This window comes from Dysidea avara, chromosome 9, assembly GCF_963678975.1.
Source record: "Dysidea avara chromosome 9, odDysAvar1.4, whole genome shotgun sequence".
Classification (NCBI taxonomy): Eukaryota; Metazoa; Porifera; class Demospongiae; order Dictyoceratida; family Dysideidae; genus Dysidea; species Dysidea avara.
The window spans coordinates 35440069-35464016 of NC_089280.1; the positions used below are offsets into that span (position 1 = coordinate 35440069).

The window sequence follows — 23948 nt, forward strand, 5'->3', positions numbered from 1 at the left end:
TGTGTGGGCGTGGCTCTACTTAACCTCGTGTTGAATGGCTTCATGGCATTTTATAAAACCAATCAATCTCTAGATCAATCTCACTTGAGCTGATCGTGAAAGGAAAAACCTGATGGGTCACGCGTACTTTCCTATAATTATGACCGATATACGTATCGCCATAGCTATACTAGCTACATGCCTTTAAAAAGTAAGGACATGAATGTATTGTTTGTGATGTGCGTGTCATTTTGTACCATAGCTACTAGTAATACTAGCTATTGTCTAGTAGGTCTACATCCCGGTCAATATGTATATATAGATTAATAGCTATTGCATGATCTGGGGGAGGGGGTGACACTAGCTACACAACTATAGCTGAGGTTGTGAAAATGAAGCCACAATTTTCATCTCGATTTTCACCAATGAACTTCAATTTGCATTGTCGGGTGAGCGAGGCGGTGAGCGACTTGGGGATGGCTTAGATATGCCTATATAGCGTCACTGAGCGGCGCACTGTGAATATAATATTAAATACTATAGCTTTAAACGCTTCCCTATGCGTTCCAAGTGTCTCTCTGAACTCGGTGTACGTCGGTGGATATACTGAGCCGGTCTAGGTGTAGTTTGTGGAAATTTACAAGCGAAGGCTTACCCAATCTTGTCGCGCAGTGGGTCTAGCCCAGTCTAGCAGTGCCGGGAATGTTAGGTTCTCGTATCAGTGTTGAGGCGCCCTTCCGTGAGTCTGACTCTCAGCGTGAATCGGGCAAGGCCGCTTCTGCGAAAAACTGGAAACTGAAACACTGCCTATCCGCTTTCACTATATATATATACCAACCCGGCGGCTCTATCTGCAAGTTTTTTGGATGCTTTTGTGGACTGCTCATGGTAGCTCTAAACGCTGTTGCCGATTTATTTCCCGGAAAAAATGATCCGTGTTAGCCCGAGGCTCAGCTTTACTTCGTGTGAGGTAGCTACCCATAATGCCTCTGACTTTGAATGTTTATCAAAAAGTGGTACATATTGCTTTTTAGTTCCCCGTGGCTCCTCCGGTAATAAGGCCTTTGAATTGAGTGTTGGTGAATTTGCTGTTCCGTCCTGGAGTCAGTCGCTTCTAGCTAGTTCGAAGGCTGCAGAAGCCATCCAGAACCTCTAAGAACTCTGACCACGTCTGGCTCCTGGATCAACGCCTGAGGTTATGGAAAGCCAAGGAGATCTATTGAGTATATATTGAGGAGGGCAAGGCAATTCATTGTCGTTTTAGTTCAGTCCCCCATTGTGAGTGATAATTAAACCCCTCTCGCATAAGCTAATCAAGGTTTGAGGGCAAGACCAAGACTACTCTTGAATTGGTCTCTAATCATGGCCATGGTGATGTTCTCCATCGTGTAATTTGATAAGATATCTGGGGAAAGAAATAAAGAACACATGTGGCAAGCAAACAGAGCGATGGCAGAACAAAGCTCGCCTGAAGCACCTTGAAAAGCTGTGCACAATCTACACCAGCAATGAGCATCCTATCCAGATGAACCAGCTGCTCCCTTAGTTCAGCAGAGCGGATAACAGCAGCATTTAATGAATCAAAAATAACAGGATGTGATTGTGGTGGATTCTCCTAACCAGGAAGCAAGCAGTCCATATGTAGAGGGCGATGCTTGGCCTTCAAAACATCACGTCATTTCTAGCCTGCTGTCTTATTGCTCTGGACAAACAGCAACCTGGTATTTGCTCTATAGGAATCTGTGAAGTGGTCAGACGAATTGTTGCAAAGGCAGCCTTAAGCTTATCCATCATCTGTGATGTCTAGTGCTGGGTCTTTTTAACTGTGTGCTAGGCAACTAGCTGGTCTCAAAGCTGCTATCCACTCAGTTTGTTCCTCTTTGCTCTTGATGACTGTGATGCCATCTTGTTAGTCAACGATAGCAACGTATTTTTGTATTGTGGCCTTCACAACATCCATGATTATGTCCACCTTTTGCCACTCTCCTTATCAACACTTACCACTCTCCTGCTTGTTTATTTATTTCTGGTGATGATTTAATTTCAGAAGAAAGTACAGCCCAGGGTGAACCCCTAGCCATGCCAATATATGCGCTTGCAACAATCCTACATTTAAAGGCAATGGATGTTGAACAAATTCGGTATGCTGATGATGCATGTGCCTGTGGTAAGCTTGGAAGATTGTGCCAATGGTGGCAAAGTCCTTGCACTGTAGGCCTTTCTTTTGGCTATTTTGTTATCACTTCGAAGACCTGGCTGGTTACTAAGGAAAAACTACTGCCTGATGCTGAACAACTGTTTGCTGGTTCTGGGATGAACGTGACTAGTGATGGATGCCCCTACCTTGGTGCTGTAGTATAGGCATTACATCCTACATCCAGAGTTTTGTCTCTAAGAAGGTTCAAGTTTAATTGGTCTGAAGAAGTAAAGCAACTGTCTAAGATTGTTGAAGTTCAACCTCATGCTTTACCTATATTGGGCCTTCACTGATGGACTTTCTAGCTGGTGGCTGTTCATTTGTCGTACTTTCCTCCTAGCTATCTTCAGCCATTTGACAATGTCATTTGCCAGATTTTTATTACCACTATCACTGGTCATTCATCTCCTTCTGACTCGATACGTAAACTGTTCTGCCTTTCCGCTTGTCGGGGAGGTCTTGATTTACCTGAACCTTCCTCTATCTGTGACAGTGAGTTTGCTGCTTCCCGCAACATCTGTGAGCCCCTCTGTAATTTTATCTCCAATTGTTCTCTTTCCTTTACAATTAAAGGTTTCTGCCTCTCAGAAAATCTTTAATTTGCAATTTGAAGGCTGAGGACTATATATTCTTCTCTGCATGACTTAGCAAGATTTTTTAGGCATCATTACAATGTGCTGTAGAATTTGCTTCAGTTAAGGGAGTTGGTTAACTGCCCTAGTATGAACTTGATTTGTCCTGCACAAGTCAGCTTTCCAGGATGCTCTTGCTTTACGTTATGGTTGGTCCCCTCTTATTCACTTTCTGCTTGTGGATCTTCTTTTTCTGTACATGTGGATCATGTGCTATTGTGTCCAAAGGGTAATCTCCCTTAGCTGAGACACAATGATATCAGGGACTTCTCTGTTGACTGAAGTTTGTTCTCAGGTCATTGTTGAACCTGAGCTACAACCTGTTGGTAATCCTGATGAGTACTCCCTCTCTACCTCCTTATGACTTGTGAAGTCTTCATACTCTTATACAAGCCAGCATATTTCAAATGTGACACTGTTGCCATGGCAATGGCCAATAGGACTTCTTTTCTTTACATGCCACGTTCCTCTGAGGAGTGGATGACCCATCCTTGCTCCTGTCATTATAGAACAACGTGTACACAGTAATATTATCACTCATGTAGATGTTATGCTTCTTGTTGTTTACGATATTTGTAAATGACTTCACTCACTATAGAAACAGAGAGGGATAAGGGATAAGGCGGATGAAATTGCAGCCATATATGTAACTAACCAGTAACTATGTCCACAAGGAGTGATAAAGGGTTCCATTAAGATGTCAAAACATATTGGACTACAGTGAGACATGTGCAACAATATAATATTGTAGCACAGCAAGCCATACAGAAACATGTCACCATCATAACATTAACCTGAACACTTAGCCAATGAGACTGGTAATTCAGTAAATAATGGCTTTATACATTAGGATGAACCTGGTGGTGGACTTGAACACACAAAGGCACCAGGTAGCTAGGGGGAGATTACTGCATTACTAAAAGCCTTATGGTTAGGAACAGTGGAAACAACAGCAATGCAGCAGCATGAGATGGTGGTTACTTGTAGTATGTTATAATAGTTGCTAACAGTTGTACAGCTGCAGTTGATCCTATCATTTCCAGCAGTTTATATACCTCGCTCCATCAGAATCGGTATCACATGCCCTTCCTTTGGTAATGTTGCAAAAGTATTATTGCTGGGCTATTACTTACAAACACGAAGCAGCCACTCTGTTTACATTAACAGTTTACATAAATGGTCAGATGACATTTGTTGTGGTTATGACTTCTTAGGTTACACATGAGGTAGTGTGAAAAAACAGGCCCAAGATTATGCAGCCACAAAAATGTTCGATGCTATCAACACAGGATTTATTATATAGCTCTTGTTGATTGATGCATTATTTACCATATAAAATCTGAGTTTTGTAACTTGAATGATTCTTTAGGTAATGTATTTAATTGCTGATGTAATAAGGGGTCCACTGGGTTGTCTGGAGCAACTTGTAGTTCACTAACACGACTCATTACCTTTCTAGTAGATCTTGGTGATGATGGTGCTATCTGGTCCTCAGGATCTGTCTGTTGTCTGACAGGATGTTGATCTCGTGACTAGTTGTTGATACATGGGGACCAATGACTTGAGGATAATCCTCTCTCTTTCGATAGCATGGGTATTTCATGACCAATTGGTAATGCTATTTGTAATTACCAATAGCTTGGTTGTTATTTGCATGTACAATATCATGTCTATTTGTCTAGCAGTGAATAGTCATGTGATCCTCTTGCTATCTATAGGAGTTGAACATGAAGTCCTTACTAGTTGTGATACAATGACATGACTACCAGCCATTGTGTGGGTGCAGCCATCTATGTAGTCTGAGTGACAGTGGATCATGTGATCTGATGACATCACAAAAGAAGTTGTTGTTATGAGGCAGAGGGTGGGGTAGGATATTGGTACATATTTTTTGCTACATGTGTTTGTATCAGTTGAGCAGGTTTAATTATTTCATAAACTGTACAATATCGTTACCTGACATTGCAGCATAAGCTGCCAATTATCAACATAAATTTTTGCATGAGGTGACCACGGTAAGAGCTATGAACATCCATTCCTCATCCGCTTGTGCTTTAGTAGTTTAAGTTGTCCTTAAAAAAACTGAACTCATATTTATAAGCAATTGAAGCAGACTTTGTCAGATTGCTGTTTATTGTCAGCATATAAACCACTTTGACACTTCAGATCAAAGGAAAGCCTTATGTATTGCCCTAACCACAGGGCAATATCATGATATCACCCTGTCGTTAGGGCAATATTATGATATATCCCTGACCACAACTACCTTTGATACTGAGGCAGTTACAAAGCATCAGTTCCCTTGATTGATTATAAGTTTTGCATTGTGGGTTTGAGTTTAGCATAGACTCATTATGTTGGTTTAGTTAGCTAAGCATTCTCTTGAAGGAAAAATAATTGAGTGAGTCAATCAGTATTGCATAGTTCAGTTACTAGACATCACTAAATAATCGTTTTGCATCATTTTTCTACACAGTACATTTCAACCACGTGGCTCAGACAGTCTCAACCTATACTCCTATTAGACGCGGTCTTATTATACAGGTGGTCTTATTACAGAGGTGGTCTTTGTTAAGAGGTACCTGTTAATATGTTTTAGTTTTTCGGTTTCAGTTTTTCAGTTTCAATTTCAATGTCCCCCACTGGAGGGCTGGTGTCAAAGGCTCTGGTATGTACTTAGGTAATTTGTTTATGTTTCGTGGTAACCACAATAATAAACAGTGTTGGTTGGAGCCCTAGCCTACTTGTCTGACTAGCAGCTTTGAGTTGAGGTAAGTGTACAATTTCACAGCATTGGCTTTACTAGCTCTACTTTTAGTGGAGTATGCACAAGTATAATTTGTAGGGACCTACAATCAGGTATCGGTTAACTATCGGTAAAACAGGGTAAAAATATATCAGATATCAATTTACCCTAAAAAGTGGGAATCAGTACAACTCTAATTACAACCTTCAAATCCTTGCAAATGGTTGCATTATTCTTGCAGTGGCCGGTCTCCTTGCATTCTCATGTATCTGTTCCATTTCTGACTGACACATTGTTGCAGACTCAACTTTAATCTTCCAGACATGTATATTATTGCAAACTGTTCAATATATCGTAAATCAGGAAACTTTTGGCATAGAAATGTTTCATCTATTAAAATTTCAATGCGGCATATTTTCATTACTGGCATAATCGGTGAAAAACTTTGACAGAATGACTATATGTTAATGTTTGTATGTGCAAACTATTTGTATACTAAAAATAATTTGTCATTTAAATTTTTATCAAGATAGTCAGTGATGAAAAATTTTTGGTGACATTTTTCCTGATTTACGGTAGCTATAACTGCAGTGAGTTCTTTTATTTCTCTGTTCACCACTGCATTTTTTGTTTCTCCATTAAGGGGTGTGCATCTCCACAACTGAGTGTTATTACTTTTTCAGCCATATTTGGAATCTCCTGCATCAGCATCATCATACGGTGCTGATTCTATTGTGTCATATGACATCATATCACTTGAATGTCACTATGTGTATTGTTTGTTGCCTTGGTTTTCGTTTGTCTTTGGGCTAATTCCAGACATGCAAAACTTGTGCAATTTTTCACTAATTCTTATCTTGTTCTGTTTCATTGATGTTGTAAAAGTGACTAAAGTATGTATTCTCATGGTCTCTGTGTTGTGACTGTTCTATTAGAGTATTAAATACTATTAAATTGCAGACGCGCTCTTGCAAAACAGTCTCTCTTCTTCCTGAATGTCACATAACACTAGTCATTTTCTGGTGTCCCTTCAGTTGACAGTTGGAATTTTAGTGCCCTAGATCTTGGTAATGTTGGTACTATCTGGTCCCCAGGATCTATCTGTTGTCAGACAAGATGAGCAGGCAAGGTTGATCTTGTAAGTATTGGGTTGGATAATGGTACTCTAGAACCTCTTTGGTATTACTCTCTGTTGGGTGGTCCATACCTTGTCAACCCATGACTCTTCATTTTACTTGACGATCCACTGTCCCTTCTTTAGCTGGTATGCCTTCTCTTTGGTGTAGGCTCTCTTGTTAACCATATGCATGTTGTTGCAGATATGATTCTTGCAGTTGTACTAGCCTTCACACCATTCTTAAATTGCAAGTTGTCTGTGGATCAAGTCAACACCTGGTCTGGAACTTTTCTCTGCATTCGACAGTGGAAATATCAATCATTATCCCACAAAGGGTTCGTAAGACCAGGTGCACTTTCACTTTCTTCATTTGGACTTTATATGCATTAGCTTTACTGCAAGTTCCCCATGCTATGCCTAATCATAAGCACATCTCTGTGATTGATGTCAGAATATTGCATGCCAATGCTGCCATCTTCAAAGACTAAATTTTTTTGATGGAAACTAAAACCTAGTTTTATAATCTTAGACAGAAACTCTCTAAGTAATTGTGTACTTATGTAAAGAATGCATTTTAAGGTAACCATAACAAGTAAAAGAAACAATTAGGAATTTTGAACTAGAGTACGTAGGAACAATGTAGTACCCCAGTACTAAACACAAGCTGGATATTATGTCTAATCATGGTAAAAGTGACTGGTAACTGGATGGCTGATTAACTGGGTGTCAGGATTATCAAACCTTGGTGTATTAGTGTGATATAGATCAAACTCAATACATATATGTTTGTGCATATGTTTGCCACAGTGGTGAAATGCACTCTGAAGTGTAAGGTTGAATTCCTGTTGAATATTTATAGTCTTATTGAACGCTGTTAGAGAATGTGTTTATCATTGCCTTAACTCAATCCCTTAAATTCTGCACTAATGTATTTAGTAATTACTATAATGTTACATGAATTGATGCCTCAGGATAACTACTTTAGTACAGCAAGGGAGGCCCCTTCTCACCAGGGTATACTGGTACCATTACATGCTGCATGTCTGTAATTCACAACCACAGCAGCACACTGGACTTGCTGCTTATAAATTGACACCCCCCAGCATCTACAAGTATATTTTAATGTCTTAAAACTGCTGTTGCCATAATTATTTTTATCTATGCATTTTTGAGAATACTACTTCCCTATTTTGATGGATGCTTATTGCAATTTTACAAGCGAGATGGAGCTACAGTAGATGATAACAATGTTATATAAGGAGAACATTATTTGCAATACATATGTAAACAAATAATATTATATAGCAGCATAATTTATCTCTAAGTCATGCTATTGTAGTGGTCTTACTGCACAAGCAGAGCTGCGTTAATTAGAAAGATGATTATTGTATAAATTTCTCACTTGGGGAACAAAGTTGGTTGAGGTGGTCTTCTTAAACAAGTTGTCACTACAAACAGGGTCCACTATAGTATGTGCTGGTAGACATGTTCATTGGTTTTGCACAGTTTTTCAATGTTCCTGCAAATAAAAGTTTTCTTGTTTTTTTTCTTGTTTCACACAAGTATAGCTATATAGTGACTAGTAGAAGGTTTTATGGTGCAAGGTTATGTGAATTACAACTTGCAACAATACGCAAATGGCTGCATCATTCTTGCAGTAGTCAGTCTCCTTTCTTTGCCACGTATCTGTCCATTTCTGACTTGCACATTGTTGCACACTATACATGTATATATAGCAATCCATTTATATAACTGCACTGCATACATTTAAGAGTGAGTGCTTTTATTGCTCTGTTCACCACTGCATTTTGTGTTTCTCCATTTTTGCATCTCCATAGTTAGCTAGCTATTACTCCGCTCCACATTTACAAGAGATTATATTGCCATATTTGCTGTCTCCTGCATCATCATCATCATATGGTGCTGCCTCTATTGCGTCATTTAGCTAATATCACATTTTGAATTATATCATTTGAATGTACTGTTTGTTTCCTTGGTTTTTATTAGATATGTAAAACATGTTGTGTAATTTCCACTATTTCTTACTTTGTGCTGTACTGTACGCAAGGAAATTTTGACGTCAAAAAAAATTGACGAATTTGACAAATCAGTTTAATTCGTCAAATTGACGAATTTGACGAATCAGTTTAATTCGTCAAATTTAAATTCGTCAAATGTTTATAAGCGCTCTTAAAAGTACAGGTTTTGCCTACAATTTCTTCATTTTTGTCAACATTAATTCGTCTAATTTTTTTGACATCAAAATTTCCTTGCATATGGTATTGTACTATTTCAATTTCATACTATAAATGACTAAAATACATATTCATGGCCTCTGTCTGTGGTGACTGTTCTATCAGATTATTATATATTGCAGACATGTTCTTGCAAAACAAGTCTCTCTTTCGCCTGAATATCACACAACACTAGTCATTTTCAGGTGTACCTTCAGTTGGCAGTTGGAATTTTAGTGGTATGGATTGCCCTTCTAGTAGATCTTGGTGATGATAGCACTGTCTGGTCCCCAGGATCTGTCTGTTGTCTGACAGGATGAGCAGGCAAGGTTGATCTTGTAAGCATTGGGTTGGATAATGGTACTCTACAGCCTGTTTGGTAATGTTCTGTATACTTTATCAATCCACGACTCTTCATTGCTTGAAGATCGACCCACTGTCCCTTCTTTAGCTGGTATGCCTTCTGTTTGGTGTAGGCTCTCTTGTTAGCCATATGCATGTTGTTCCAGACATGATTCTTGTAGTTGTACTAGCCTCCTTAAATTTCAAGTTGTCAAATCTGGGATTTTTATCTGCATTCAACAGTTTTAATGTGGAACTATTAATTACTATTTTACTAAGGGCTCATACGACCAAGTGTATTTTCTTCACTTGGACTTTGTATGTACTAATTTAATGTTGCAGGCTCCCTATGTTGCTTCCAATCACATGCACATCTATATAGTTAATGTCGGACTACTGCATGCCAAATTGAATGCTGCCATCTTCAAAAACTTAATTTTTTTTATTGGAACTAAGCCTAACTAGTTTATAATCTTAAACAGAAACTCTCTACCCAACTTGTATTGTCAAAAGACATTCTAAAGTTCCTGTGGAATTCATTTTGTCATCATGCAGTAATGGGTACTTGTCCATGAAAAACTTGCAATCGATTCTAAAATAAATAATCTTATATCAAAGAAATTGTACTACTTGCAATATAAAACAACAGCACAGCATATATAATAAAGATGAAGACTTCACTTTAAACAAGTAGATATGGTTCCAAAAGATTTTGCCCTTAAAAGAGAGAAGTCTCTTTATCGTATGCGGTGAATACCTTGGTCCAAAAGTGTCCTGTTGTAGAGAGGTATACCACTGCACATAAAACTGGCATTGTAAAGTAGCCACGATCATTTGGTTTAATCACTGGTTTGATAATTATGAAGATACAATATTGTGGAAAGAGGACATTGCTTAAACTTTTGTGGTTGAATAATTAGAAAAAATAGTTGACTGACACCAGTTTGTGAGTAACAGTGGTTAAAATCTCCACTAAGGCAATGATAATCCTGTAACATGTCTCTATTGTGAGGCTTCTCAGTGCAACGGCATTCATATTTGGTGTTGATGGATAGTCAAAGTTTTATAGAATACTTAAGCATCAAAATTAATTCAACATTCATTCATATTCTAAACTATAAAACATTTGTCTGTTGTAGATCTTCTCTTAGCTTCATGCAATGGTGTGCTACTTTGGTTGCAAAAATGCGATATTCAGTTTTAGAGCAAATTTACTGTCCTGTAAACAATCAATGTAAAATATTTGACATTTTTGAGAGTCTGTCACTGTACAATTGTCCTAGTGTTCATCATCAGAGTCACACAGTGACTTTGAGGATGACAACTAGCCCAACTCAATATGTCACATGTGTTACTAACATAGTCCTGGGTATCAACTCTTGTAAAGGTCACTGAATTGTGTGACCTTGAGAGTTGATATCTGGCTAGCTATGTTAACAAATTTTGTGAAATTGTTTAGTCACAGTTACATTGCTTTTTTAAAATCAGACCTACCTTGAGTTGCATAAGAATTTGTACGTACATCAAGCAATAGCCAGCAAAATGACAGTTGTATTTTTTCACTACATTTAGTATCTAGACAAATAGTTGAAAACAGGTCTTGCTTGATGGGTGTATTGAATCCTTTATGGTAGACTATATAGTTCCTTTCCTAGCAAATGTACTTGGCAACACTGTTAGCTCCACACGCAGAGAATCACTAGTACTTTTGTTTAGTACATACGTATACCTTTTGAGCTCTATTTATTAAGAAATCTCCAGTAGAGTGCTTTGGATTCTGTGATGTACTAGCTTTAAAAAGAATTTTTGGTATGGCACTTTGTCAAAAACTTAGAATATGACATCAATCCGTGTCCCGGAGTCAATGTACAAAGAAAGATCTTCAGTGGTAGTGAGAAGTTGGATGACACAAAAGTGGTGGTTTCTAAATCTGTGCTGATAACTAGTAAATAGCTGTTAAATGCTTAAATATATATAATTATAAATGACATGTTCAAATATCTTGCATGGGATACATGTTAGTGAGGTGGGACAATAATTTGTAGAGCTTGTACAATCACCTTTCTTGGGACTACTGAGCTTGCTTCCATTCTGAAGGAAATTTATGTTGTTTCAGCGAAGCTTGATACAAAACAGTGAGTATTGGTGCTACATTTAGAGCAGTTTCTTTAAACTTGAAGAGATTCCATTCAGGCCACAAGCTTTGTTTGCATTGATATGTTTGGGTGTCACGGTTTACGTAGAAGGATGGCTAATGAATTTGCTAATAAGATAAATAAATCGTTGTGCTATGCAAGCCCTCAAACAGCAAAAGATTTTCTATAGTGCAACAGCGTATCGTATATTTAAAAAATCATGAAACTGCATAAGCACTTTGACATGATTCTTCCTCATTTGCAGAGAGATGACAGACATTGAGAGTCTCCTTGTAAGTGCTATGGTTCAATGGTGATGAACAGAGCTATGAATACACTCATATATATATACACAAGTTATATATTCACACACAAACTTTAATGTCTCACACACTTATCACACTTGCTTTTCAATGCATGCAGCTATGAAGTGAGAAGTGTACTGGCATATATGTACCAAAAACGTACATGATCAAATGTATGTGGAGATTGTGGATGGATTTGCACTACAAGTACAAGTCAGGCTTTACCTTTGTCACACAGAGCAAAGCTTTGCTATCTACACACAATTCTGGATAGTATATAAAGCTATCATGGCCAGATGTTTTATGTAGTGTTGTGTGGTGTTACTGCTAGACTGGCATTGCTATTGCTTAAAATACAACAGCTCTTAAGTCCAACAAGCTGCAGCTTTCTTTTTTTGTTAAAAAAAGCAGAGCTTATAATACCTTAGTACATAGTAAATCTACAATTTGTCCAATGTACACCCAATACGTTTTAAAAGAATTAGTGTTAATAGCTATAGCTAAACCACCATATGTTTTAAATAGCACTGGAGTTACTATTGAGATACTCTGCTTTAAAAGGCAACAACTCTACACTCATGTGTTTACCTTGATACAACACTGGGTCCTTGTGTTGGGTCTCCATACATTGGAGTTCTGAGCTCTTGAAACTTCTTGTACTCTATCAAACTATTGAGGGAATTTCATGCAGTCCTCCTCCATATTTTCCTCTGGGTCCAAAAAAAAAACAATGTAACACTAAAAAATTCATCTTTGGATTCTGGTTTAATTAATTAATTATTTTTGGTACATTGTACAAATGGTTAAGACAATTGTCTATATACCAACTCCCTTATTACAGAAAGTGCATGTACTCCACGAACAATACTTGCAATGTGTGTAGTTTTTGCACTAACTCATTGACTCACTACATGACTGTGTGTCATTGGAAAATAGTACTACTACACTGCCATTAAGTGGGGGTGGGGCATCTACAATATACTAGCCACACACCCCAAAACTTCTAATGAAAAGCTAAAATCTCTTCTACATATTCTCTACTAGCCAGTACTAGTATCTGGCTTGTCTACTGAATGTATCACTTTGAGTAGCGTTGCTGTGTGTGCTTTATGTAATTATAACATTAGTGCATTAATTGGGGTGCAGCATCTATAGCATCATAACCACACTCCTAAATCTGTGCAACTACCCTATATGGTAACTGGTGCCATGTTCTTACTTACCTACTAGCGCAAGCATCTTGGCTGTATGCACCACTTGTGAGCTGCAGATACCTGTAATAGAGCAGCATAAATCTGACTATCTTGTCATTTTACACAAAATTGACATGACACTAGGCCAGACTAGCCTTCCAACTGATCAAAGTTTGCACCATATCTGAGAAACAAACAGAAGAAAAAAATATACTTATAATTGGGCTTCCATAAACAAGTAAAAATTGTTATTTATTTTGCCCATTCTTTGCATGTTACCACCTTCCATTGTTTCAGTAATGTGCATACATATATACTGCTCACGACATTGTGATTAGAAATGTGGAGTGGAAGAGAATGCCAAATAAAATAATATAAAGAAGGTTGTAAATCTTTCAACTGGAGTATAAAACTTTTATTAGCTAAGAATTTTCATGTGTACAGTTCATGATCACATGCTGTCTTGTACGTAATGACATTCAAAGAATGACTGATACAATTATGATAGGGAGGCCGATAATGTCAGCCTAATTTCTATCCCATATTTTGGCATTGAGTGAGATGGCACAAACACGAGACGATTTGTGCCCCCTTTGCAGTTTATTCAATTATTTTTTTGTGAAATCTTACGTGTACAGTGGTTTGGAAAATCAATTATTATTATTTACGTAACAAGGACCTTCAAGAAGGACTATCTGGTTTAAGATGTTTTTCACATTCAACCGAGCTTCAATGTCTCCCTACTATATTCAAGCTTTCAAGCTTCTTTAATGGATTCAGAAGGCTGTATATTTGCACATACCTGTAATTATTCACTTCATTTCCTTATATTTTAGCTGGACTGATACTGCTGATTACCAGGAGCCTTAAGCACACCATATGGTACTTTTGGGCACATAGAAGAAAATAAATGATAAAAGCAAGGAGACAATCATTTAGGAGTATCAATTAGGGACAGGTTCCTAGGCATCAATTCCTAACAATATGGCTGAAGACAAGTGAAGAGACACATGAAGGGTGTTTTAAAGCTGTTGCTTTTTGGCAGACAATTTTTGTACGGTTAATTTTTCTGTTTGAAAAAATAATTCTTATTTTAGTTTCTTCATAGATGTATGGGTGCCATTAGGGCCAGTATAATACAAGTACAAATGCTTCAAAACAGGTAGTGCTTTAAAATAACTAAATGAAGTGTATGTATACTGAATGTGTAAGTCAAGGTGAGTGTATGTATGTAGTGTGTTTTTAATGGGATACTTCTTGTCCCTGGGGGATATCTCTCATGGAAAATTAGTGGAGGATGAATATTAATGCTCCAATAGGGATGAAGACTGATCCTTAGACAAGTGGAAGAAGTGAAGTATGGATGAATGAATAAAAGTTTTACTGTCAGCACTTTACAGGGAAATATTCTCACCCACCACAGCTTCATTACATGAGCAAAAAAAAAGACCGGAAGCATCAACTACAAACACACAAATTCCTTGTATACATAAGGGCAGTGCTATGATGATGCAGAAGCTTTGCTACTTCTTGGAAACAGAACTATCACAGGAGTAGTAAACGAATTGTGTGTAACAACAAGGTATGGAAAAGTACCACATGCTAAATAAGTTAGTGTTATTCATTTACTAGAAGTATTTTATAGAAGTGCTAATGAAATGGTCAGTAGAAATGTAGTATGTGCAGTGTATTTGTGTGTGTGGGAGTGAGTGAGTGAGTGAGTGAGTGAGTGAGTGAGTGAGTGAGTGAGTGAGTGAGTGAGTGAGTGAGTGAGTGAGTGAGTGAGTGAGTGAGTGAGTGAGTGAGTGAGTGAGTGAGTGAGTGAGTGAGTGAGTGAGTGAGTGAGTGAGTGAGTGAGTGAGTGAGTGAGTGAGTGAGTGAGTGAGTGAGTGAGGTGAGATGCATAAAAAGCTAATAACAATAAGGTGTACATTAACTAAGAAATATGGTATACAGTTTTATTTTATGTTTTGCTTTCAAACTAAGGCTTTTTGCTAAAACAGATGTGTACATCTTGCAGTACATCAGGACACACACACACACACACACACACACACACACACACACACACACACACACACACACACACACACACACACACAACACACACAACACACACAACACACACAACACACACAACACACACAACACACACAACACACACAACACACACAACACACACAACACACACATATGCACACACACACCACACGCACGCACACTGCACACTGCACACACGCGCACTACACACTGCACACACGCGCACACAAACACACACACACTACTATACAACACACACCACACTACTTATGCAGCTATATGTAAATGCCCTACACTTGATGCACTTTTTACACAGCATGGCTTGAATGCTAGCTACCATGGACTCTCCTTCTGAAAATGCCTTTTGCTTCCTCTACTGGGAAAGTCTCAGTATCATGTGTTGGCCTTAACTAACAGACAATGTCAAAATTTGTTAACAGTGCACCAGATTCAATTTCATGATGGCTAAATGTTCTTGGGAGCATGCACTCAGACTGGTCACACTTTTAAATTTACTTAGCCAGTGTCCTCTTTCAGTATCTTCTGAATAATGTATCAAAATTCTAGAAAAATCACTGCTCATGGTTTTTTTTGCAGGTCTACTACACACACACACAACACACACAACACACACATATGCACACATATGCACACACACACCACACGCACGCGCACTGCACACACGCGCACTACACACACGCGCACTACACACTGCACACACGCGCACACAAACACACACACACTACTATACAACACACACCACACTACTTATGCAGCTATATGTAAATGCCCTACACTTGATGCACTTTTTACACAGCATGGCTTGAATGCTAGCTACCATGGACTCTCCTTCTGAAAATGCCTTTTGCTTCCTCTACTGGGAAAGTCTCAGTATCATGTGTTGGCCTTAACTAACAGACAATGTCAAAATTTGTTAACAGTGCACCAGATTCAATTTCATGATGGCTAAATGTTCTTGGGAGCATGCACTCAGACTGGTCACACTTTTAAATTTACTTAGCCAGTGTCCTCTTTCAGTATCTTCTGAATAATGTATCAAAATTCTAGAAAAATCACTGCTCATGGTTTTTTTTTGCAGGTCTACTACACAACAGACTGGTGACCCACAATTGGTAGCTAACTGAGGCATCACTGCATGGACCATATATTAGTATGTTCATTCTTCCTTTACATGTCTAACTTATGATTCCTTTAACAACAGATTCAATATTGATAAAAAGTGGGGTATACAAAACAGGATTGAGTAGAAAGCAGACAGGCCTGGAAGAGACATTCAGCAGTGCTATATTCAATGTCTACTACTGTACAACAAAGATTATGCACACAATACAGTATTGCTACAAATATCTATGTACATATTTCATTGGAGTGATGATATATTACAACTATTATTTAGTCTATATATAATTGCACAAAAATAGCCAAGCTGTGAAAAATGGTGAGCCTAAAAAACCTGGGTGAAAAAGTTGTGAAATCAAATTATTTATTATAAATTTTTCCAAAAGGTTGTACAAAAGGACAAGCCTGTAAATGTACTCCCCACAAACACACACATACAGACACCACAAAAACAATAAAACCACTAGGACTAAGGGGACAAAACAATAGGATTGTACAAAACAACATAAACACCTTAATAATAATACACAAAAAAACAGAAAAGAAAACGATGGAGGGCTGAACGGACTTTTTAATCTGCAGAATGATATGAGGTAAAGAGTTCCTCAAAAATGGGCTGTTGACAAAGAAAGAATAACGAAAAGAATTAATAGGAGAAGTAACAGGCTAAATAGATAGAGGATGTGATCTTGTAGGAACTTTAGACAACTGAAAATATTCACGAAAAGGTAATGAATTCCTGTGGTGAAGACTATCATGAATACAACAAATGGAGAAGACAAGTAGCTATGATGTTGTTGGATAGAAGGCCAGTTTAACTCTTGCATGCAGCTAGGCATCAGAAGATTTGCTCCAACCATATGATGAAGGAATTCACCTGCTGTTGGAAGCCCAATGGGCAGCTTTTTGCTGTACTAATTTTAAAACATTAACGTTCTAGCAGTGTGAGAATGCCAAACAGGGCAGGAATACTCTAGCACAGGGTAGACAATGCATTTGTAAGCAGTAGATTTAGAATCATTGAATAAACAGTGATGAAGAAAGTTACGTGATCTTGTAGCTTTGGCTGAAATGTATTTACAATGTTCATTACAATTAAGCTTTGAGTCAATGAGAACACCAAGGTATTGAACAGCAGGGTGGTGTGAAATAACGGATGAATCTAGATGATATGATGGTAAAATTGGGGAACGTTTGTTGGAAATTACAATGCCGTCACACTTGAGATGCAACAGCCACTTTTTGCCCTACTGAGCTATGCAATGATGTTAATGCTAAAATTTCTTCAGACTTTGAGAGATACCAGTGGGGTGAACAACATTGTTAATAATAACAGCATGGGTATGGATTATGGTGGTTCATGTTCATAAAAAGTGCTATAGTTTTACAAGGATGCTTTATTATTATTATGTAGTTATTGTTGTATGGTTGTTTTATTACAGTACTAGCATTGGTACCTGCCCTATGTGTAGGACCATCTCCACATTAAACATTTTAATGCCACGAAGAGGGACTAAGCATTATAAACACCAGCACTGCTAATGTAGCTATGTAGGGTACATGGTGATGTAACATTTTTTAAAGAGCATGAGGTTTTCTTATGTCATTAATGATGCAAAACACTAAAGTTTATTGTTTGTGGTTTTGACAGGAATGTAGTTTAATTATTCAGTGCATCTTCCCTACCAGTGACTTCAACGTGCTGTATAGAACAAACGAAACCTTTGCTGCTTTACATGAGAACTAATGCAACAATAATTAATATATTGGGAACCAAGCATAAATATTAGTGTCCTATATTTGCTGTGTAGCATGTATGTCGATAGTGCTTTAAAGTACATGATCCTTATGCAGTACATAATAATTTATAGTGAAGCATGCATGCAAGGCTAGCTAATTAGTTAAACTGCATGCGAGCTAAGGCAATTGTATACAGTATACCCTACATTACATACAGGTTGTGTACACACGGTACAGTTTCAGTTTCTACATTTTGATGTTTACCTTACCGACTGTCACAAAGAGAAATGAACTTGAGCATAATTTAAAGTCAACACAATTTGCAGTTATAGTTACTGCATGGCAAGCAAAAGTTCAGAACTTGTCCTATGCACTTTCAGTTCTGATGTTGCAGTGACACATATACCTCTTGCCATACAAAAACCCAGTTTTGAAACACCTGCAGTGTAATTGACCAATAAGGTAATGTATGAATCTTTAGAGTGAAAGCATGTAAGCAGGATAGTGAAACAGTTGTGCCAGGTCAGATGCAGTTCCTCGGTGTAAACTATGGATCTGCATGGTTCCAGTATTATCATTTTTCAGATGCACAGTAGTATTTGTTCAATAATGCAAGCTGCCTATTACTACAGCAGTATTGAGGTAAGTCTGAACAAACAGTTTTTCATGTCAGTGCACACCTACGTGCTTAAAACAAAGATGTAGATATTCTGGATACTGGTGAAAGAAGCTTTTACCTACTCTAATACAACACACTGGACCAACACACAGATGGACAAATATGTTGGCAATTTGTCTGCCCTGTCCCAAAAGTGCTATAAGAGTCCCTATTATTTGAGGTAATTCAGTGCCAGTGCTGAAAAACTGATCATAAGAGTTTGTAGATGAAGACTTGCATGGAACAGATAGAGCAAAAAGGTGCATCAAAAAGGTCCCAAAAGTGAAAAAAAAAGTTATGACCTAGGCGGGGATTGAACCCTGGCTGGTTATAATAACTTGGGGTTAAGGGAGGTGCACAAATCGCCACAGTTGTTTATCAGTGGTTTTGACAGGAATGTAGCTCAACTTTTCAGTGATCCTTCCCTACACCAGTGCCTTCATCGCCCTATAAAGAGCGAACAAAAGCACGTATTGATTTGCTACAACAACACTCGAGTTGCCAGATGATGGGCGTTTAATTTCGCTAAAGTCCCGCCTCGATACGTGCTTTGCATGCCAAGATATGATGAGCTAAAAGTCGTGTTTTAAAAAGGTGTTCACAAAAAGGTACTGAGTAGAAAGAAAAAATCTGTCAACACGTGGATTTGAACCCACGACCTCTTACACGCTAGTCAGGCGTTCTACCACTTGAACAGTATGTGCTGTGGTTTTCAAAGGAATGTTGCTCAAGTTTTCTCTACACCTTGGCTTTCTACGCGCTGTAGAGACCGAACGGAAGCACGCGTGAACTCGTGATAACAATCTTAGAGTAGGCGGATGATGAGCGCTTCATTATCAGCACAGACTATGTCGATTCACGCCAAGTCTGGTGAGTAAGCAGCGTGACCGTCAGACAGACAGACAGACAGCTTTTCAGCTTTATATATTACAGTATATGCATGACTGTTGTATTAGAGTATCTTGATTGTCAGCAGTGTAAGGAACTGGACTCCAAAGTGGGGACTTCTAACTACCCTCCTTGTTTATGCTTATAAGCTATTGTGATAAATGAAAACTAATGGGGGATCTGGTGATATCCCTCTAAGCTTTGAAAATGAATATGAGAATGACTTCAGCAGTTTCTATGGATATTTGCCTGACTGTTGCATTAGGGTGGCTGATATATATCTAGATCTTAATGTAATGTTTAGCATTCATTGTAAGGATTCAGTTGATAAGATACTGTAGAATGTAGACATACATAATTGCTGACATTCTATAGTATTTTTAATAAGGAAGGCTGTTGATCCCCTCCATATATATAGAAACCCCTGCCCCACCTTCTCTGTCAGATGAACTATAGCAGTGATCGTGTGATCTTCACAACAAAAAGTGAACAATAATCTCTATACCCTCATGCATTTTTGAAAAATCTTGGATGACAAACTGTTTAATCAACTTTTCCTGTTCTGAATATCACCTAGCTTTGTATAATATTATGGCCCTGGAATCACAAAAATTGTGGCTTGCTTTTGAATATGCACTCCCCACCCCCCACAAAAAGAGAAGTTGCCATTGATCCACAAAGAGAAAAAGGTAGCCAATTACCTTTTTATAGAAAAATAATAATAATGACAATTTTTATTTTATATACCCAGGCTAGATGGACTGCCCTTGCCTACCACCCCCAGCAGTGCTGGACTTATACTTGAGAAATGAAAGTCACTTTAAGCACTGCCAGCAACTTTGGTGGCAAAGTTGCAGTATGAACATTCCATAAAAGCTCCACCATGAATTATCTGCTATGAAATAAACACAAGCCATATAAAAATCCTATCACATACTTTTCATGAAGAATTCATGAACTTTGTTTGCTAATGGTTTCCATCAATACAATAATCAGCTGAACAATACAATTAGCAAGAAGTACAACTAAAAGTATACAGAAACTGTTGTGGCTCCTTGGCCATGGTGACAGAAACTAAAATACACAGTACATGCTTGAAAGTAGCCAGTGAAATCAGCAACCTTCAGTTCAGGTAAATGTAATTGTGTTTCCAACTCCTGTAGGAGATAAAAGAGTTATTTTGACATACGTGGCATGTTTGGGTATCACAACCCTGAGATCAACTGAAGTGTGAGATTGTAATACTGCAATTATCCTGACACATACTTTACAATGAGTACCAAACATTGCCAGGTTACTAACTAAGTCAGTGAACTGCATGTAACACATTAGCCAGAAAAACAACATTAGGGACCTGCCTATTATGCTGGCATAATTATTAGCACAATAGGGTGTCTGAAAATAATGCTAGCATAAAAGGCTGAATACTTGTGCAATACTTGCTTCTCAAAATACATATCGCAGAAAAAATCGATATATACTCTAATAGAACAGTCAGTAACTCTAATAGAACAATCAGGTAGCTGAGTGTTCTATTAGAGTATGTTCAGTTGATCTTTTCTGTGACATGCAATTTGACAAGCAAGGATTTACCAGTCTGTGCTTCAGCCATTTGTATATTAAAAGTGCAAATTTATTAGCAAAACATGGGGAACTGAGGCCATAGATATTAAGCATAATAGACAAAAATTTTGAGCAGCAGAGCATAGCATAAATGGCTAAATGATAAGCGTATTAAGAGGGTCCCTAAACAACATCATCATTTAGGTATTGTGTACATAGTTACAGTTTGCACTATATGTGCTGTGCATCCAAGATGGTCCAACAAGTATTTCCAAGCAGTGTTTAATATAAGACCAACATTACCCTTGAAATCTACTGCTTACTTACATGTTGCACCTTCATTGATATTTTCCTCAACATATTATACGAATTACAATTAAAAGCCATAGGATGCTTGTATTTATTGCACCAGTTCTGCACAGAATTAATTAAAAGAACTATGGTTTCCACTAAATGTTTAGTTGAGACAGCATTTGTGGAGCTTTATTATAGAATCTCTGGTGGCAGGGGGTACAACCCCCATATGCACTAAATATAACTTTATTAAAATTAATGTCTAATTGCAAATGAAAAACCATTCTGAAATTTAAATATACAGTGCATGGGCTTTGTCAGTTTTAATTTAACTACAAGCTTGGTGTTTAGGTTAGCACTTAAGAATTGATTTTTATGGCTAGTAGCTACATAAAAAGGTACATTTAAAACATGCAATTAGTACAAAATAAGAAGAGGTTTTGATTTCAGCTCATATACTGGACTTCTTTACGTATTCATTTAGAAAGAATTTGGATAATAGTTGACTGTTTTATTAGAGCATTTTAATTTTAAGCTTCAATCTAAACCTTTTGCAAAGTAGCTAAATAATGACAGTTTACACATTGCATGGTTATTAGATTAACCACCACTTTTGTGGCTGATACATTTACACTTTTAAATGTATGCACAAACTGTGAACATCTTTTTGAAAATTCATATTGCAGAGACAGTGTATATATGGCTTCTAGCTTTGGTGTAACTATAGTATGTTCACGTTGAGCTGAATCCTGAAAAACAGTTAATAGTGGATTTTTTCTCAACAGAGTTAACATTTCAGCCAACCAGATGTAATAGCAAAGGTGTCAACAACAGACATGTACGGTTTGGCTCCATTACAAGTTCGGGAAAGGGCTGTAATGGACACTGTACTTATATGGCTTCCCCATAGGAAATGTATTATGAAAATTTTGATTGGCCGTAAATATTATGTCAAACATTTGAACAATAAGATTTTGAAACATTTTTAGCGGGTCAAGCAGTACTACAAATGAGCCAAATTTCAAGATCGTGTGTAATTGCATCCATGAGTTATTAAATGTTTTTGAGGATTCAGCTCAACGTGAACATACTATAGCAGTGAAGTATGCAGTTGTGGGAAGCTGTTCAAGTTTTGGCACCTGCTTGGGTTGGGCATGAAAATTCACGCTTTAACATATTTTTGCTTATTTAACTTCTAAGTTTTCACTATCCTAGATGCTGGAAATAGTTTGTGATATGTTTTTAGTTAGTTAGGCTTCTTTGTGAACTATCAAATAGCTGGAAAATTTATAGAATTTAAGGATGTGGATGAACATGTGTGTGAATATTGTTAGACTAACAACCCACAAAAAAACATTAATTATTAATGGCAATAAGAGTAGATCAGTGTGTGGGTGCACAGAAATATTACAGATTTTACTGGTTACTTTTTGCCATGTTCTACTACTCAGATTATAGACAACTGAAACTTGAGATTTCTTATTATTTGTTCTACTTTTAATAATGCTTTAATAGAGTAGTCAAGCATATTCCATGTATTAACCAATGAGAATGGTATTTCATGGAAATGATACAGAGTGTTGAATTCCAGGGATTTTAATTTCCAATGGAGAAAGCTATACTAGACATTGTAAAGTTAATTATATTATGTAAATCACAATAATTATTTATCCATCCCCTTTCTGGAGCTCAATTGTGGTCTTAGCTCATGCATGGACTTCCTGGCACCAAAGAAAGCAAGCCGGTTAGAGTTGCACTATATACTACATTAGTGTTGTGTGGCCAGACCACTTTTGTCCTTTTTTGAGTGATGGTTGGCGGAAACTCCTTCAAAAAAAGTAGTCTGGCCACACAAGAACATGGAAACATTGGGATGATTAAATTCTTAATTCGTGTTTGCTTTGTGTGTGCAAAAGTATAATTGTTGTATCAATAATTCTGTTTTTTTAATATGCACACATAATACACTCTCCCCCCCACACTTTTAATGTTGTGCCACATAGTCTATTGGCGTTTGCACAGTAAAATAAGTTTTTCATCCAAGTAGGCATTTTAGAATGTTTGATGTTAATAGCTAATTGAACTGAAAAATGCATGTACATATAGTCGCTACAGTTAGACATAAAGTGAGCAACTGGCACTAGTTGCCATCTACATACATACATAGCATTATTAGCGAAGATTTCATGTCAGCTACTAAGTTTTGCATTGCCATGTAGCTATTACACATGCAAATAATTCCAGACTGAATGATGTCAGCTAGCTACGTGGAAACCTTTTATCTGACAAACTGCATCAGTCCTATAACCAGACAATTCATTGGCTCTGTTGTCATTTAAGTTTCTCCTTGTTAAGATCAGTGATCATGTGTTTGAGAGGTGCAAAATCTACTTGTGGTAGACCACTGCATGCTGCATGCTGCCAGTAACTTTCTCTGGCAGTAAGTGAAGCCAAAGTATAACTTTCTTCAGTGAATTTTGTTTAAATGTTTTTTTTTGTGTTGTGTGTTATGTAAACAATCAATTTTTTAAAAGCTACATGCATGGAAACCATTCCAAAGTCTGATGGTACTTTGGAAAAAGAATGCTCAGGCCACTCTAAATGAATTATCTGTTTCCCATCCTGGACTCAGGCACATTTCCATGCAGGCGGGCAGTCCATTTCCATTATTCCATTATAATTGGCAGCTTTTCAAGCCATTATTTGCTTGCCAGTTGCCACAGTCATAAAGCTGCATAAAAGCAT

The 23948-nt window shown here is 37.6% G+C and overlaps 1 long non-coding RNA gene across 6 annotated transcripts; it reads left to right on the top strand.

The window, feature by feature from the left end:
- Positions 1-48: 48 nt before the first annotated feature.
- Positions 49-16331, top strand: LOC136266249 (uncharacterized). Of its 6 annotated transcripts, none has more exons than XR_010706000.1 (6): positions 49-190; positions 4527-4672; positions 13717-14237; positions 14281-14462; positions 16020-16091; positions 16143-16331. It is a non-coding gene; the product is annotated as an uncharacterized lncRNA (long non-coding RNA). The 6 variants fall into 6 exon arrangements; XR_010705999.1 differs by having other exon boundaries at positions 14304-14462; XR_010705997.1 differs by having other exon boundaries at positions 13717-13934; positions 13989-14462.
- The last annotated feature ends 7617 nt before the right edge of the window (positions 16332-23948 follow it).